Source organism: Geotrypetes seraphini, chromosome 13 (assembly GCF_902459505.1).
Source record: "Geotrypetes seraphini chromosome 13, aGeoSer1.1, whole genome shotgun sequence".
NCBI classification, from domain to species: Eukaryota; Metazoa; Chordata; class Amphibia; order Gymnophiona; family Dermophiidae; genus Geotrypetes; species Geotrypetes seraphini.
The window spans coordinates 80,234,253-80,250,156 of NC_047096.1; the positions used below are offsets into that span (position 1 = coordinate 80,234,253).

Here is a 15,904-nt window from a genome sequence, read left to right on the forward strand (position 1 = left end):
AGGCACCTATGGGTGTACGCAGTTACAGCACATTATTGGTGTTTTTCAGTTACATTTATTCACTTCTGCAGTAGAGGACGACTTTGCACTGTCTCCAGATAAGTATAGCTTTTTTATCTGGTTCATATAGTTATAGACGATGCATTAAATGGGACTGCACTTTGATAATGATGGTCCCAGACAGCAGCTTCTGCTCCAGATATCACTTTGATTTCATTTGAGCACTGAGGTATGTGGATCTGAACACAGCACTGCAAGTTATTTAAAGTTATGCTAAAATAGATTAAATAAACTTAAGTTTACAATTTATGAAGGCAACAATTTTATTACATTTTAAAGAATAGAAGCCTGTGTGCATTGTACTCTTCAATTGATTTAAGATCATAGGGAAGTTTTATTACAATACTCCATAGAGTGTACATTTGTTCATTCAGGTCACCAGGCCTTGCATTTCTTTGTTCCAGTGTTTGCATTTTGCCTAAATGCCTGCCTTACCCATAGGTAGAGGAACTGCATTAAAATATTCCTAAACTAGGTCTCTTTTATGGCCCTCTGCCATTATAGGTTTTCTTCTCCAAGAAGAGAAAAATATGATAAACCTCAAGCTATATACACAAAGATCTCAAGACTTGTGGAATATTCTGCTCAAAAGGTTTCACTTTCATTTTTACTGCTTGCCCGTCTCTCAGACTTAGTTCCTTGTGCAAATATATAAACTTAGCTCTTAAGAGGTAAAGGGTTAATTCTTTGCAAAGGAACAATGGGGCTGAGGTCTTTTTCTTAACTCTGTGTATTTTATAACATTTTTGGTGTGAAGAAGCAGCATGTTATCTCTACAGACACAAATTCACAGTATTGAGAAATGAAAAACCAGACATCTGTGATATCTTCTAGATAGAAATTTTGCCTGTGGCATTATGAATAGCTTAATGGAAATAATTTATCAAAAAATGTAAATTGCAAGAATATATAGCTTAATGCTACATAATTAAAAACTAATTCTTAGTTCATTATGAATAACTTTTGGACTATAATGTATCTTAAATAGAAAATTGTCTTTAGATTTTTCTTCAATAAGGCATTTTAAAAATTTCAATTTAAGGTCCCTTTTTATCAAGCCGTATTAAGGTTTTTATTGCTGGCCGCTGCAATAAAAGCTCTGCCACTCATAGGAATTCTATGAGCGTCGGAGCTTTTACCACAGCAGCCAGTGATAAAAAATCCTAACTCAGCCCTGAAAAAAGGGGGTCTAAATAAAATAAATCCAATTTAAATAAAAAAAATTCTGATTGAAATGTTATCTGATTTTTTTTTTATTTAAAATTTTAAAAAATCATCGATTTTTATCCACCCTGATTTTAGGCTAGTTTGACACCTGTCCCAAAGGGTTCTTCTGTGGACAGAGTTGCTGGGTGGGATGGAGGGAAAGACCAAATTAAATTGAATGAATGTGAACAAAGATATATTTTCACTTTGGACACAGTAGAACCCAGGGGGTTGAATTGTGAGATTGAATGGATGACTGTGATTGGTTGAATTTTGAGTGAATGGGACACAGGGGGCGTGTCTGAGAGTTAAGTCAAGCAGGAGTATTTAAACCCAGGCAAGACGACGCCGCCATCTTTCTCCAAAATAGCACAGTTCAGTGGAGTCGGATGACAGCAGCGTACTTGGTAAGCCTACAATAGATAAGTAAGAGATATTGAGTCTTAATGGGAGAGGAGCTGTATATGAATATTGACTTTACAACCCTCTTCTTTTATACTTGTTTTAGGGAAACCCTTGATACAGCTCCTAGTGAGCGAAACATGTCGGGTCACACTCCCAGGTTCTTTGGCTGAGATAAATGACAAAGATAAGCTAAGTATTTAAGCACCTTATCTTTATTAATTATTATACTTGAGATATTTATGGATTATTTATTATAAATAATGACACAACGGCACTTTAAAAACATTAGAAAGGACAGCCAATGATGAGGCACCACATAATTCTTCCCGCACTTACAAGATATACAGCGGTGGAGTGGTGGGGCTGAGGTCTTTGCTAAAAGCAAGATAGATTGAGATAATAAAGCAAATATATCCAGCACTGACCACATTCATGTGATTTTAGGCATGTATTGAGAATGTGTGTGTTGATTTCTGTAGCTTGGGGTGCTGATACTGCAGTCATTGGTTTAGTTTTGCAGGAGAAGATAGTTTTGTTGTGAACTTGGTTTACTTGATGCAACTGCAGATGGATAAGTCGAAGATGAAATTATTGCGGTCTGATAGTTTGTTGGTGCCCATCCACAGTTGGAGAAGGTCCAAGGAATATTTAAGGGATCTTATTGTGACTTAGGTATTTGGATTAACTTTAGTTTACAGATGAAGGATCATGTTGAAAGATTGTTACGAAGAGCATTTCTTGTCCTGTGCTAAATCCATTTATGTTGCATCCATATTTGTGGAAGAGAACTTGGCACATGATACAAAAGCTATGATTTTACTTTTGGATTATTGTAATGTGATACCCATAGTTTTGATGAAGCTGAAGAAAGAGTTTTTAGCATTTGCAACTAGTGCAGAACACTGTAGCATAGCTTATCAAGGGATCTCAGAAATTTGATCATATTATACCAGTTTTAGTCCAGTTAAATCCAAAGCAAGGGCTGGGCTAGGTGGAGGCTGAGCCTTTCAAAGAGCTTGGAAGAGAGCTGAGGAATCAACTCGCATAGTTATTTTGCTTCACCAAGGCAGTGTTTACTGGAGATTTGATTCATGAGACTTTGCTTCTTCCTAGAAGTAAAGCCTGGAAGTCATAGTCCATCCTCCTTTTTCTGGAACCATATGGTAATCCTAAGTACAAGTAAAAGAAATTAACATTTATTAAAGCTATTAGGACAGGGGTCCTGTTCCATTCACAGGTAGAAAAAAAAGGCAAAATAAAATTAGTCCATAAGTGTAATGATATCCTTGTGTGGGCTGCTCCTTCAGGGCTACTGTATACCTTACTGCCTCTCAGCATAGCAGAATGCTTGTCCCTAGCCTGGTTCCTCAAAGTTACCAGTGTACTCTCTAGCAATTACTTGGGTTAAAAATATAAAATCTACAAGGTTCCAGATGAAGCTCAGTCTACTTGACTGTAGCAGTTTCAGTTCACACATATGTAGTGGAGGTGTATGCCATGGGGGTGTCGCTGTTCCCTCTGGGCCTCCTTAATCTAGCTGTAATCTTAGCTTTTATACTTTTGGGCTATGCCCTCTTGGCTCCGCCCCTCCTGCATCATTGGGCCATGCCCTCATGGCTCTGCTCCTCCTGCATCATTGGGCCATGCCCTCTTGGCTCCGCCCTTCCTGCATCACTTCACCCCAGGGAGAGGGACATCATCCTATAAACTCCATCACAATACATAATATTCTTGCACTGGCCCTGTTATGTTTTGGTACATATTTTGTACTGCATTTTGGGGAGATTTAGTGATTGATTTATGAGGGTTCTTCAAAAAGTTTCCGCACTTTCATATTCTCGCAGGAAATGGTTGGGGTGGGAGAAGTGGTAAGAGAGCATTTCATAGAATGTCATGTGACTAGTCAGTCAGGCAAGCTGGCTCACCTTGCAGGTAGGGATGTAATTTGCTTTTCAGATATTTAATAAATAGTGTTTACCAACTTTAATCAAACACAAAATACAATTAAATTGTGTTTCTAATGGAACACAGGCAGGTAGCAATTTTTGAATGCATTTCCTGCAGGTGTATGCCTGTAAAGCATGCTTCTAAATATTGTTCAACTTTCCTACTCAAGCATAAACAATGGTGTAGCCCATATACTTGTGAAAATTACACATGCTTTCTTTTCATAGCTGAAAAAAGAGGTGTTCCGTTGGCAGATGGAGGTCAGAGGAGTCATTGTATGCATGTAATTACCCTTTTTTCCATTTCATTTTTGTATTGCATACATAGTACGAAAACACTGCAGACACTTTTCCCCCCACATACCTCTGTATACGTTTGAACAAGACAGTGTGTCTGTGCTGGATATAGTCACTGTGAGGGATAATCATGAATGTATTGACTTAGGGGGGGGGAAGATTTCATGGTGATACCAAGAAATACTTCTTCACCGAAAGGGTAATTGATAGATGGAATGGTCTTCCATGCCAGGTAGTTGAGGCCAGTACAACGCTCGACTTCAAGGGACGATGGGACCGTTAGGTGGGGTCACTCCAGAGGAGGGAGGGTTCTTGAGTGGGCAGACTTGATGGGCCGTCGGCCTGTTTCTGCCGTCATACTCTATGTTTCTATGAAGCAAGAGAGCTGCCCTTGATATCCAAGAGCAAAGAGCAGTTTGAAGACTTTCCATTATTAGGTGTGATCCTCCATGATCAGCTGTGGTCTGGGGTGGGGGGGGGGGTTGGGTTGTGAGCTTAGTTTTGTCACCTCACTGCACTTAAAATTGCTGTTGTTTTTGTAATGTCTCATCACTGCTTCTGTGCCTTTAAAAATCAAATACAAGTAACAACTGTGCAGCCTAGCTTCCTGACTGTACTCTGGCGGCAGCACCAGAAGTTTCCATGGTGACAGATAATACAGGTTGTGACCTCTGTAAATGTAATCAGAGCGCTGGGATTGCTGTGTGGAGACAGCTCTAATTTCTGCCTTAGTGGGAGCTCTGTGGTCCAACCTGTCCATGCACTTATTTTTACTGACAGACGAGCAGTTATCTCTGACAGCTTCACATGCTGTGTTCCCTCTCCAGCTTGCTGACTCCTTTCTGATCACAATCAGAACTACAGAAGAGCTACAAAGGAAGAACCATTAAAAATCCTGCTCCTATTCACTTAGAGGTAAAGTGTTTAAAGTAACTCCTACACACCTGCTGTGACTACCACTCTGGTGGCACTAGTTTCCAGTATCTGACATTGGTACTCATGTCCTTGCTCTAGATTTGTTTGCAATTATGTTTGTGTTCTTTTTAATCCTTGTTTATGAACTTATGCAGACCTCATCATGCGGTCGGTAGGTTGTTGCCTATTGCATCCACAACCTGAATTCAAATCCTGCGATGGGATTTCCTTCAGGTAGCCAGCCTCTGGCCAACTCAGCCATCCATCTACTTTCAGTTAGTAAATGAGTACCCAACCTTAGGTTTGGTTGTTTGGGTTTGTTTGTTTGTGGTTTTTTGTGGTTTTTTTGTTTTTTTGTTTGTTTTGGGGGGGGGTTGGAATTAAGATGATTGAGGAAAGCAACGGCAAAACACTCTGCTAATAGCCTTCCAAGAAGCCATCATGCAAGTTGCAGCTCTCGTAAGTCATTCACAACTTGGTACTTGAATACAGGAAACTACCTTTATGTTCCTGATCTTAGCTTTATCCATCTTCAAGGAGTCTGTTCATCATAATACAGTATGTAAGCTGGAGAAGGATTTTAGGCGTGCTATGGACCACCAGAAGAACTAACAAATTGATTCTGGAAGAGATCAAACTGGTTATGTCACACCAAGAGAAGAAAGAGATTATTGGAGAAGGACATCATGTTTGGGAAGATGGCTGGACATTTTGAAAACAACCATGGGGATGATACTAGAGGACCTTCCCAGCCTAGCACAAAACTGATTTCTTTTTAGATCCTTAATTCATCAAGTTGCTAGGACTCACACATGAGTCAATGGCACCTAACCACAACTATAAGTGTCTTCTGCCAGCATTCAATTTTCCAGTCTATCTATGCCTGCTCCAAGAAGTGAGAGAGGACACCAGTGTGTATTCCAGTATGGAAAACGGACCTGATTTGCAATAGTGGAATATTAGCAGGCATAGGAGCCAGCTCTGTGAGTGCTTGAGCACTCCCAATATTGAACATACTCCTTGACGGTATCCAAGGCAAAGTAATTTCTGTTGCATTTAGCAACTTCAATAAGTTTTGCAAAGTTAGCTCCTATGTCAGCTCCTATTTCCTCTGATGTAATCAGATGCTGTGCAGCAATATATAGAAAGACACAAAAAAATGTGCAAGACACCCACTTCATCTGTCAAACAGCATCTCTGACATTGTTACCAGATGTTTCAAAAACCTCTGAGTACTGCAGGATTCACAGAACAAGGCACTAGTGCTGGGATTCAGCTCCTGAGCATTACTGGTTCCACATACCAGCACACTATGGCTAGGATTCACATTATCTATGGGGATATTTATTTGTGTGATGGCTCTTTTCCAGAAGTGAAGACCAAGTAGAACATATTCCTGTTCCTTTTTCTATGCTGTGAATTCATTGCATCCAGAAACTGCAAATGTATCACAGAATATAAGCCATTCAAAATGTATGCATTGTATATTGATTATGTATTGCAATTTTGCTACATGGCAATATAAATATTCAAGGCACAGTGTACTTTATTTGCCACATTTGTGTATTCCAGTATCCTGGTATTAATATGCTGGAAATAAAAGCTGAGATAAGACCTGAGGAAATAACAGGTTGTATTTCATTCTATTCCATCAGCACAAGAAACTGAAGATCTATAAATAGAATTACTTGGAGATTAAAGGCAAAGCAAGAGAAAGGTATACTTAGGGAGAGAGAGGAGAGCGGTGTGTAGGAAGGGCTAAAAAAGGTAACTAAGCCAGCGCTTCCCAACTCACAGGGCACACCTAGTCAGGCAGCTTTTCAGAATATCTACAATGAACATGCATGAGATAGATATGCATAGCAAGGCAGTGCATGTGAAATCCTGACTGGCTGGGAGTGCCCTGAGAACTAGGTTGAGAAGCATGGATTTAAGAGAGAGAGGGCAGAAGAGTTGTTGGGAATGACTGATTAAATGAGAGGCAAAATATGGGGAAAGGAAAAGGACAGGTTTGGAAAGAATGGGTCAAGCCTTGAGGCACCAAAATGGCATCTGAGGCAGACATTTAAGAGTTAGCTCCAGTGACTGCTCATGAAGCTAACTGGATCCAAGCTGTTCAGCATGGGTAAGAGGAAAGCAAAGCAAGTTGGGGAGTTCTACTTTGGAGGCCTTAGGGTCAGATACTTGTTCTTACAACTGGATCGAAGATCTGAAGGGACATCTTTGAGCTCCATTCTGAGGTTGGCACTGCTATGATCTGGAAGTGCTACAGTGGCTGAGAGGGTGACAAATCTAGACACAAAGAGTGACAATGCTACTACTACTACTACTGTTTATCATTTCTATAGCACTGAAAGGCATACACAGCACTGTACATTTAACAAGCAAAAAATGGTCTCTTCTCATAGAGCTTAAAATCTAATTCAGACAGATAGGACATATAGAGTTGGACAGTGCCAGCTGTAAGACTGAGAAAACTTAGCTGTTTGAAAGCTGGCGGCTTAGAGGTAATTGAGTGAGTTGGTAGTGCTTCAAAAATCCTCTTGCCAGAGAAACCAGCCATCATGACCTTAGATTTGGTTATGGGACACTGTTAAAAGGTTTGGGTTCATCTTTCTCATTATTTGTTTCAAATGTTAGTGAGGATTTGAATAAGATCATTGGGACTGCTCAAGAATAAGTTCTGTTCATTCACAACAGGTCTTTGGATAGACTAACTTGAAACTAGTTTTGCTTCAGGCTCTAAGGAAGGCCCAAGTTTATGATAAGACTGTGATGCTACTGAAATTGGAATATCTTGAAAATCAAATCATCTTAAGAAAATTTTTCAGTTTTCACTAGACAAATTTTTTTCCAAAAGTTTTGCTTCCATAAAACAAACTGACAATTATCATAGACCCCTTCAAAATAAACACAAATATAATTGCCCACTGACTGTATCACGTAGGAATTTCGAGAAACACAATGGTATCTTTAATTGACTATGGGGCTCATAATCGAAAGAGAAATACGTCCAAAAACCGGCCTAAGTCGGCACTTGAACGAACATTTCTCAAATACATCCAAGTGCCGATACTAAAAACGGGTTTTGGACGTATTTCTTAACGACCTAGGCCTTCATAGTGCCGCTGAATGACCAAAGTTAAATGGGGGGTTTTGGGAGGAGTGTCGAGGGCGGGAGTTGGGTGGGACGTGGGCTGGCTTAGACTTAGTCGAACAGCATGTATAGCTGAAAGTTATACACCCGATGATCGACAGAACTTGGACGTTGTGACCTAAACCATGTAAAACATGGTCTAAGTCACAAAAACCCACCTAAACTCACCAGATAAGCACTGAAAACACATAATACAGACTCCCACACACTACCCCAGTGATCACCGACCCACCCCCACCCCATAAAAATATTAATAACACCTTTAAAATTCAGCCTCCAGACCATCATCGCCTGGCATAGGAAAGCCTAGTCGTCCAGCACATAGGCAGCTTAAGTCATCTTGGGGGTGGGTTAGGGACTCATGGAAAGGAGGACCCATGCCCATAAGACCCTGTAATCATTGCATTGATACTTACACATGTGCACTCCCCTATACACCCCCAAAACCCTTTTGCACTGCCATATAAGTGGTTCTTGCAGCCATAAGGGCTATTGGGGTGGTAGATAAGTGGGTCTAGGGGATTCTGGAGGTGGTTTGGGGGGCTCACCATGACCTATAAGGGAGCTGTAGTGAGGAGAAGACATGGCACATTTTTTGTGAAGTTCACAGCATTGCCCTGTAAGGTACCCCACTATTTAGGTGCCTGGATGTTCAGTCTATCACTATGCAGACCCCTCCCACGTCCAACAGGGCTTGTTCTAGGCATTTTTGACTTGGACGAAAATGTGGTATAAATAAAGATGGACGATTTAGCGGCTTGGACGATCAGATTGGCAGGATGTATAATTAGACGATTTTCAAAACGAAAAAAAAGTTGGACATATTTTTCAAAAATGTGTCATAAGCTGTTTTTTTACTTTGGATGACTTGCAAGATGGACGTAAACGGACTTAGACGTCCCTTTTGATTATGCCCCTCCACAATATGTTTTAATGTACAAAGTTTCTGATACGTTGTGATAGTTCGCTGTGGCTAAGTGTTTTTCTGCTGATTTTCATTTGTACTCAGTGTCCGGTGCCTCTCGTTGCAGTGTTCAACAATAGCCAGCATTGATGGATTCCAGTTGCCCTGATATCTTTTTCCATAGTGACAATGTTCTTGTTGCATCTTCAGTGACATGTTGCACTTCATGGTTTTGTATGCTTTAAGAAGTTTGTCAATCAGTTGAATATAGTTTGGTGCTCTGTAACTGCCAAGAAAATTCTCAACAACATCCTTAAATGCTTTCCAGGCGATTTTTCTCTGGCCCAACTAACAGATCTTTAAATCTCTCATCATTGATGACATGTCTGATAAAAATGCCTTCCTTAATCTTGGCGTCAGTTATTCTTAGAAATATCTGTCTTGGATAAAGAAAACCTATTCCTTTCTTGTTCATCGCTTTTACAAAATTTTTCATCAGTCCAAGTTATATGTGAAGAGGAGGGAAAAATATCTTTGTCGGGTCAACAAGTGGTTCATATACCACATTTTTCTGTCCTGGAACTAAATTCATACAGAGTGGCCAGTTCTGTTGAATGTAATGCAACTCCTTAGCATGGCTGTCTCATTCACAAATAAAACAACAGTACTTGGTATATCTAAGCTGCATTCCAAGTGGCACAGCAACCACTTTAAGATCACCGCAGATGTTCCAGTTGTACTTTGTGTACTGGATATGCTTTAACAGCAGTTCCATGCTTTTATATATCCTTTTCAGGCAGCATCCATCAAGCCCACATACAAGCATGCCTAGACTACATATTTCCATGGACGTTATGCAACCTGTCCTGAATGTACGCCTGGAAAAGCCCACACCATATCCAAGGTATAAAATGAGCAATAGGCCTATATTAAGAATTAGGCTAAGAACTAATTGCATGAGCTTAAAAGTATAACAAGAAATTGTAAAAATGTACTTTTTTGTTAAAACGGTACATGATGCATAATTTTAAAGTGATTTTCGTGATCAGTAGCCAAAAATCTGTAAGATACACTAGAGAGTGTTGAAGAAGCAAAAACTTTGTTGTCCAGTGCTGTCCAAGGGGAATGTAAGGGCTCCCTGTTATAAACATTTTTTTCCCAAAATATTTTATTAAATTTAAATAAATCATAAAATGATAATAAAAATACTAATACAATTTAACCAATTAAGAAAATAATTATATAAATAAGCTAAATATCAGGGTTGTCATAATAAAATGAAAACAGAAAAATTGCAAACCTTTACTCCTTCATATTCAATAAGCAATTCCAAATCTTTTTACATTTTTTCACTTTGCCACATGTAATTGCATATATTTTCTCATATTTGCTTTACAAACAAACCATGTTCCACCATATGTTATATCCCAATTTTGAGAAGTCTTTCCAATTAGATAAAATTGTTGTGATTGCAATCACTATTAAATTCTTAAGTAACTGGTTTTTACATGTGTTTAATGTAGATTTAAGACCATATTCTCCCCAAATAATTATTGGATAAGTTAGTGGTTCTGTTATGGAAAGTAAATTTGACACTGTTAACCATATCTTATTCCAATACAATGCAACATATGGACTTTTTGGGACATAATTAGAACAAAAAAATGTCCATAAAACCACCTAAGTCGGCATTTGGATGTTTTTAAACTAGAAATTTGGATGTCTTGTGGGTCATTCGTTCTCCAGAACATCTAAGTCTTAAAGAGGCTTATAAGAGGCATATCATAGGCATGTTTTGAGTGGGTTAGACTTGGATGGTTTGCAGTGATAATCGAACCTTTTGCAAGATGTCCTAGACAGAACAAGTGACCGGACAAGATTCATCTAATGTCCGGAAACCATGAGCACTTGAAGTCTTTTTTTCCCTGGGTTGCTAATGCCGATAACAGGATCATAAAGAAAACACAAATACTTGAGTTTCTATACATTGATATGTTTAGTAGTCTATGCTATACAGAACTTAAGACATTTTTACCTAGACCTGTTTTAGAAGCATCTAAATGCAAAAAGTGCCCCAAACTGACCACAAAGCCACTCGAGGGGTTAGGTAATGACCCTCTAACCTCCCCCAGTGGACACTTACTCTCCCCCACTCCCCAAATTTCTAAATAAAATTGTACATACCTGTCTGTAGAACAGCAGCATCTGGTATAGGAAAGCCTAATAAATTATCACACAGGTATCTTAAGTAGCCTAGTGGGTGGGCTAGTGAACCATAGAGAGGAGGAGCCAGGCCCATAAGCCACTCTAACCACTACATTTATGGTGAAAGGAAGAGCCCACCAAAACCTTACTCTACTGCCATATAGGGCTATTAGGGTGCTACTGCCATAAGGGCTACTAGAGTGCTAGGCAGATGGGTAAAGTAGGTTTGGGGGGAGTTTTGGAGGTCTCAGCATAAATTATAAGCAGGTTATAGTTCAAAGCAGTGCCTTCTAAGGTGCCCTACTACTCTGTTGGCATGTCTATGTGGCCAGTCCGTTACAATGCTGATTCCTCCCACATCTAAATGGATCTGATACGGACGTTTCTAATTTGGATGTTTTTGTGGTCGAAAACGGTGAATAATTTTAGATGTCTTGGCAGCCAAGACATTCAAGTAGGCAATTTTTGAAAATTTGGACATCCTGTTTGAAAACAACCTGGATTTAGAGGGTAAGCATTTTCTTTCTTTGTTAGATTTTCTAATGTCTACAGAGGTGACCAGTATATCTTAAGTAATTTTTATATCTGTGCATTTGTCAGGTGTGCCAAGTGCGACTATTGGGCAGACTAGATGGACCATTTGGATCTTTATCTGCCATCATTTATTATATTACATTGTTACTATGCAATAAGTATCTCCTCTGCTCTGTCTATTATGTTGTACCATATTTGCTAATATTTTTCATGGCTGTAACACTGTAGGATAAAGGGTACTGTTCTTTTTTTTTCCTATTTTGTGGCAATTCATTGTATATGTAGACACCCCTGATGGTGTGAATAGCATGAGGAAGAACCTAGCAAATCTCAAAGAATGGTATGAAATTTGGCAGCTAAGATTTAATGCTAAGAAATGCAAGGTCACGCATTTGGGCTGCAAAAACCTGAGGAAACAGTACAGTTTAGGGGGTGAAGAACTTTTGTGATATAGTGTATGATAATCTTAAAGTGGCAAAACAAGTTGAGAAGGTTACGTCAAAAGCTAGAAGGATGCTAGGATGTATAGGGAGAGGTATGACCAGTAGGAAAAAGGAGGTATTGATGCCCCTGTATAGGCCCCTGGTGAGGCCTCATTGAGGCCCTCTTTTACTCTATGAGCAGCGTTGGAGCATTTAGTGCTCCTGGCCGCAGTAGAAACCTAACGTGGCATAAACACACATGAGGTGAATCATTTTCATTTAAAAGGAAGCTTCAGAATGAGAGGGCATAGGATAGAATTAAGAGGTGATATGCCCAGGAGTAATCTAAGGAAATACTTTTTTACAGAAAGGGTGGTGGATGCATAGAATAGTCTCCTGTAGAGTTGGTGGAGACAAACACTGTGTCTGAGTTCAAGAAGGCATTGCACAGGCATGTGGGGTCTCCTGGGAGTGTAGGAGATAATGGATGCTGTGGATGGGGCATTTGACCTTTTATCAGTCATCGTGTTTCTATTCATAAGTTACTTTTGAATGTAAACAATGTACAATCTATAAAATTTAAATTTAAAAAAGAATGGTGTGTGGGAGTAATAGGGAGGGAGAAGTATGGTGGCATGAGCCAGGAAGTAGAATAAATACAGGAGAGAAGATGAAGAGTTATAGAGGAATGAGGAAGGAGAAAATTTAACCATCTTTTTGATCCTTGGTCCTGTTATCTGAGTAGAATACAAAATAAGTATCTAAGAGCTCAAACTTTACCTCAGCAACACAATCGACGTGAGAAGCAGTGAGCGAGACCAACAGACTGTCACTGGCGAAATGAACTGTCACCTCCCATTTTTCAGAGTCACACTGGGATGAATTGCAGTTCTGAACTGTATGGCCTATTGCTGATTGAGTTCTGCTGTCTCAGAACCCCACTGAACAAGGCAAGTTCATTTCAGACTGATGTACCACTTTTTAGCCATTTCGTGGCTGGTACAATTAACCCATTCAGAGCTGGTTTTCATTCTACATTAGATCACAGAGATCAGGCCATACATATTCCCAAAATAATAAGTGACTGCAAATGTTAGAAGAAAGAAAGGGCACTACTGGATCATCTGGAGGATTATTTTTCTCATGAAAGAAGCCATTCTAGTTTCTGCTACCAGTGTACGAGTATGGACTCGGATCACAAAACTGAGGATTGGTATGGACAAGAACTGAAATATTTAGAGTATGATAGTAGGAGCTAGAGGCTGAGAGGTATATGAGATTTCATTTGTTAGGGATCCAGTAGGATGAGAAGTTGCATTCACCAGCACAGTAGTTGTAAGATTATCCTTCTGTATAAGCAGAAAGGACACATGAGACTATGAGAGAGATATCTGACTGCTGTATATTTAGTACAATATCTTGCAGTAGATCAGTGGTTCCCAAACCTGTCCTGGGGGACCCCCAGCCAGTCAGGTTTTCAAGATATCCCTAATGAATATGCATGAGAGAGATTTTCATATAATGGAAGTGACAGGTATGCAAATCTCTCTCATGCATATTCATTAGGGATATCTTGAAAACCTGACTGGCTGGGGGTCCCCCAGGACAGGTTTGGGAACCACTGTAATAGATTATCCCTCCAGCAGAATCTGAACTCCATATTTCTAAATGGATAAAAGCGGTATATCAGAAAGGTGGTGTATCAAATCCCATCCTCTTTCTACATAATTAACTTCAAACCAGATTTCTGAGAAGATGAAGCCCTTGTAGGCATAAGTGAAGGCATGTGATAAAAGTTGTTTGACTGGACACCAATGAAACAAGTTTAAACAGGTTTAATTGCATATAATATGTCCATTAGTCTTTGTCAACAGGTTGATAGCATCACCAGAGGCGCTTAGAAGGTGTGTGGCAGATATCAAAGATTCCATTTTAATATTGCAGTTATATGATAGCATCTCTGTCATTTATTGTCAAGACAGTTTGTGATAATGATCAGGATACAACAGCGTATATGTGATGTTATGAGATAATGGATAAGAAAATAGTGACATGTTGATGGCAAATTGAGATGTCATTGCTGCAGTGATGGATATAGTAACTGTGGTGACAAGTTGTGATTATCCCTATAATGATATGTTGTGATTTCACGATTGTGCTAGTGTATCGGGGTACTGTACACTTTGGTGAGAGATAGAGATGTTGTGGTGTTAAGGATGAGCCAGGATATTGTGATTGCAGAGTTAGATCAGGGCAGCATGGTCATTATGGTGCTGCTGTGTCATATCATCTTGTTTGTACTGTAATATGCCTGAGAAAATCGATTAGAGTATCATGTCTGCTAGGCACCAACTATAGTATGTTATTGATAACTCTGCATAGAAAAAAAAAAAGGAGAGTGAAAATAACATTTTATAAATGTCTTTCTAATTCTGTATGCAGACAGTCCCTGGAAGCAATCTAGGAGATTGAATTAAGCTGTTAACCCTCTAGGCTCTCCTGTCGTTTGTTGTTAGGGAATTAATAGGTATGTATGAATGCAGATGGTCCACCTGTCAGCTCAGGGAGCTGATTTTTCTGATCCTCATGGACGTTTCCAGCATCTTTCATTAAACGTTCATGTACCAATTTGTCATTTTAAGTGGGCAGGAAAGTAACTCCCGTTGAATTCCTTACCTCAGGTGCTACATGTTGAAGTCTGAAGAAGGGGAAGCCTTTCTTGCATAAATCTGCCAGATGGACTTAGAGCTGACAATGAAGTTCTGTTAAATTACAATTAAAAGGCTAAGCAGTTATAGTGGGAAGGCTCAACTGCAAAACTCTCCCATACCAATAAATGATTTATCAAGAGGTCCTCACAGATCAACCGTACTTAAAACATATCTATGATAAAAAAATAAATACTTCCTGAGAGAGACCCAGTGATAGAGAAAAGAAAAAGACAAATGATAAGAGAAAAATGGAGGGGAAGTGAGAAGGAAAGAAAGAGAGGCAAGAGCCATCACCAGGAAAGAAAGAACGATCAACAAACTGTAGGTGATACCTTTTTTTGTGCTAATATAATGCATTTGTGGCTAGCTTTTGAAAGATATACTCACTTTATTAGATCAGTGCAGAATGAGCTAAGATCTTCAGTCTCTACCACTGTTGCCAAGGCAAAATCCCCCTTCCATTATTTCCTCTCTTTGTGGGCAAATTAATTCCTTTAGAATCAGATTAATGCAACTTCAGCTAAAGCTGGTATTGGGCTGACCTCTTTGGAAAGACGGCAATCATAAATGATTTTGCAGTTTTGAATAGGCAAATTGAGCTAAAAGTAATCATGCCTAAATATACATTTATATTGTAGGTTGGATTATATTATTGTTTCTTGTAGTAGCAATTGGGTATGCTGTGTCTCAGGTTACCCTAGTGGTTTTCAACCTTTCTTCTTTTCTGACACATTCAGGTATGTCGCATGCTAAACACTACAGACTGTGGCTACACAAAAGAAAACTGAAATATCATTTCATTGTTGTTAAAAATGATGTAAGCAAAATTTTAAAATATTCCTAATAGAATTACAGGTAATTTTAATTTCAATATTTTTTTTTTTTTAAAAAGGGCCCAATATTCAGCCAGGGACGGTCAGCATTTTGCTGACTGATATTAGCTTTATTCCCCAAAATCCAATATGCTGGGATATATCCAGGTGCTGGCAATGAATATCTGGCTATGCAGAGCCAGATAAAACCTTGCAGGTTAAGTGCGATATTCATTTCTTATTCTGCTAAGATGAACCACTTAAAGATTTTATGTGGTCCAATTTATGTGGTTACCCTAGTCCAGTGTATCGCAAATTGTGTGCTGTGGA

The 15,904-nt window shown here is 39.2% G+C and overlaps 1 long non-coding RNA gene across 2 annotated transcripts in view; it reads left to right on the forward strand.

Moving 5' to 3' along the window:
• Nucleotides 1-1,786: 1,786 nt before the first annotated feature.
• The window catches only part of LOC117347314, a 60,707-nt gene continuing 46,589 nt past the window's right edge, over nucleotides 1,787-15,904 (forward strand). For both annotated transcript variants that reach the window (XR_004536766.1, XR_004536767.1), the window contains exons 1-3: nucleotides 1,787-3,901; nucleotides 4,742-4,829; nucleotides 9,687-9,794. This is a non-coding gene — a long non-coding RNA (uncharacterized LOC117347314). The remainder of the gene's footprint in view (nucleotides 3,902-4,741; nucleotides 4,830-9,686; nucleotides 9,795-15,904) is intronic.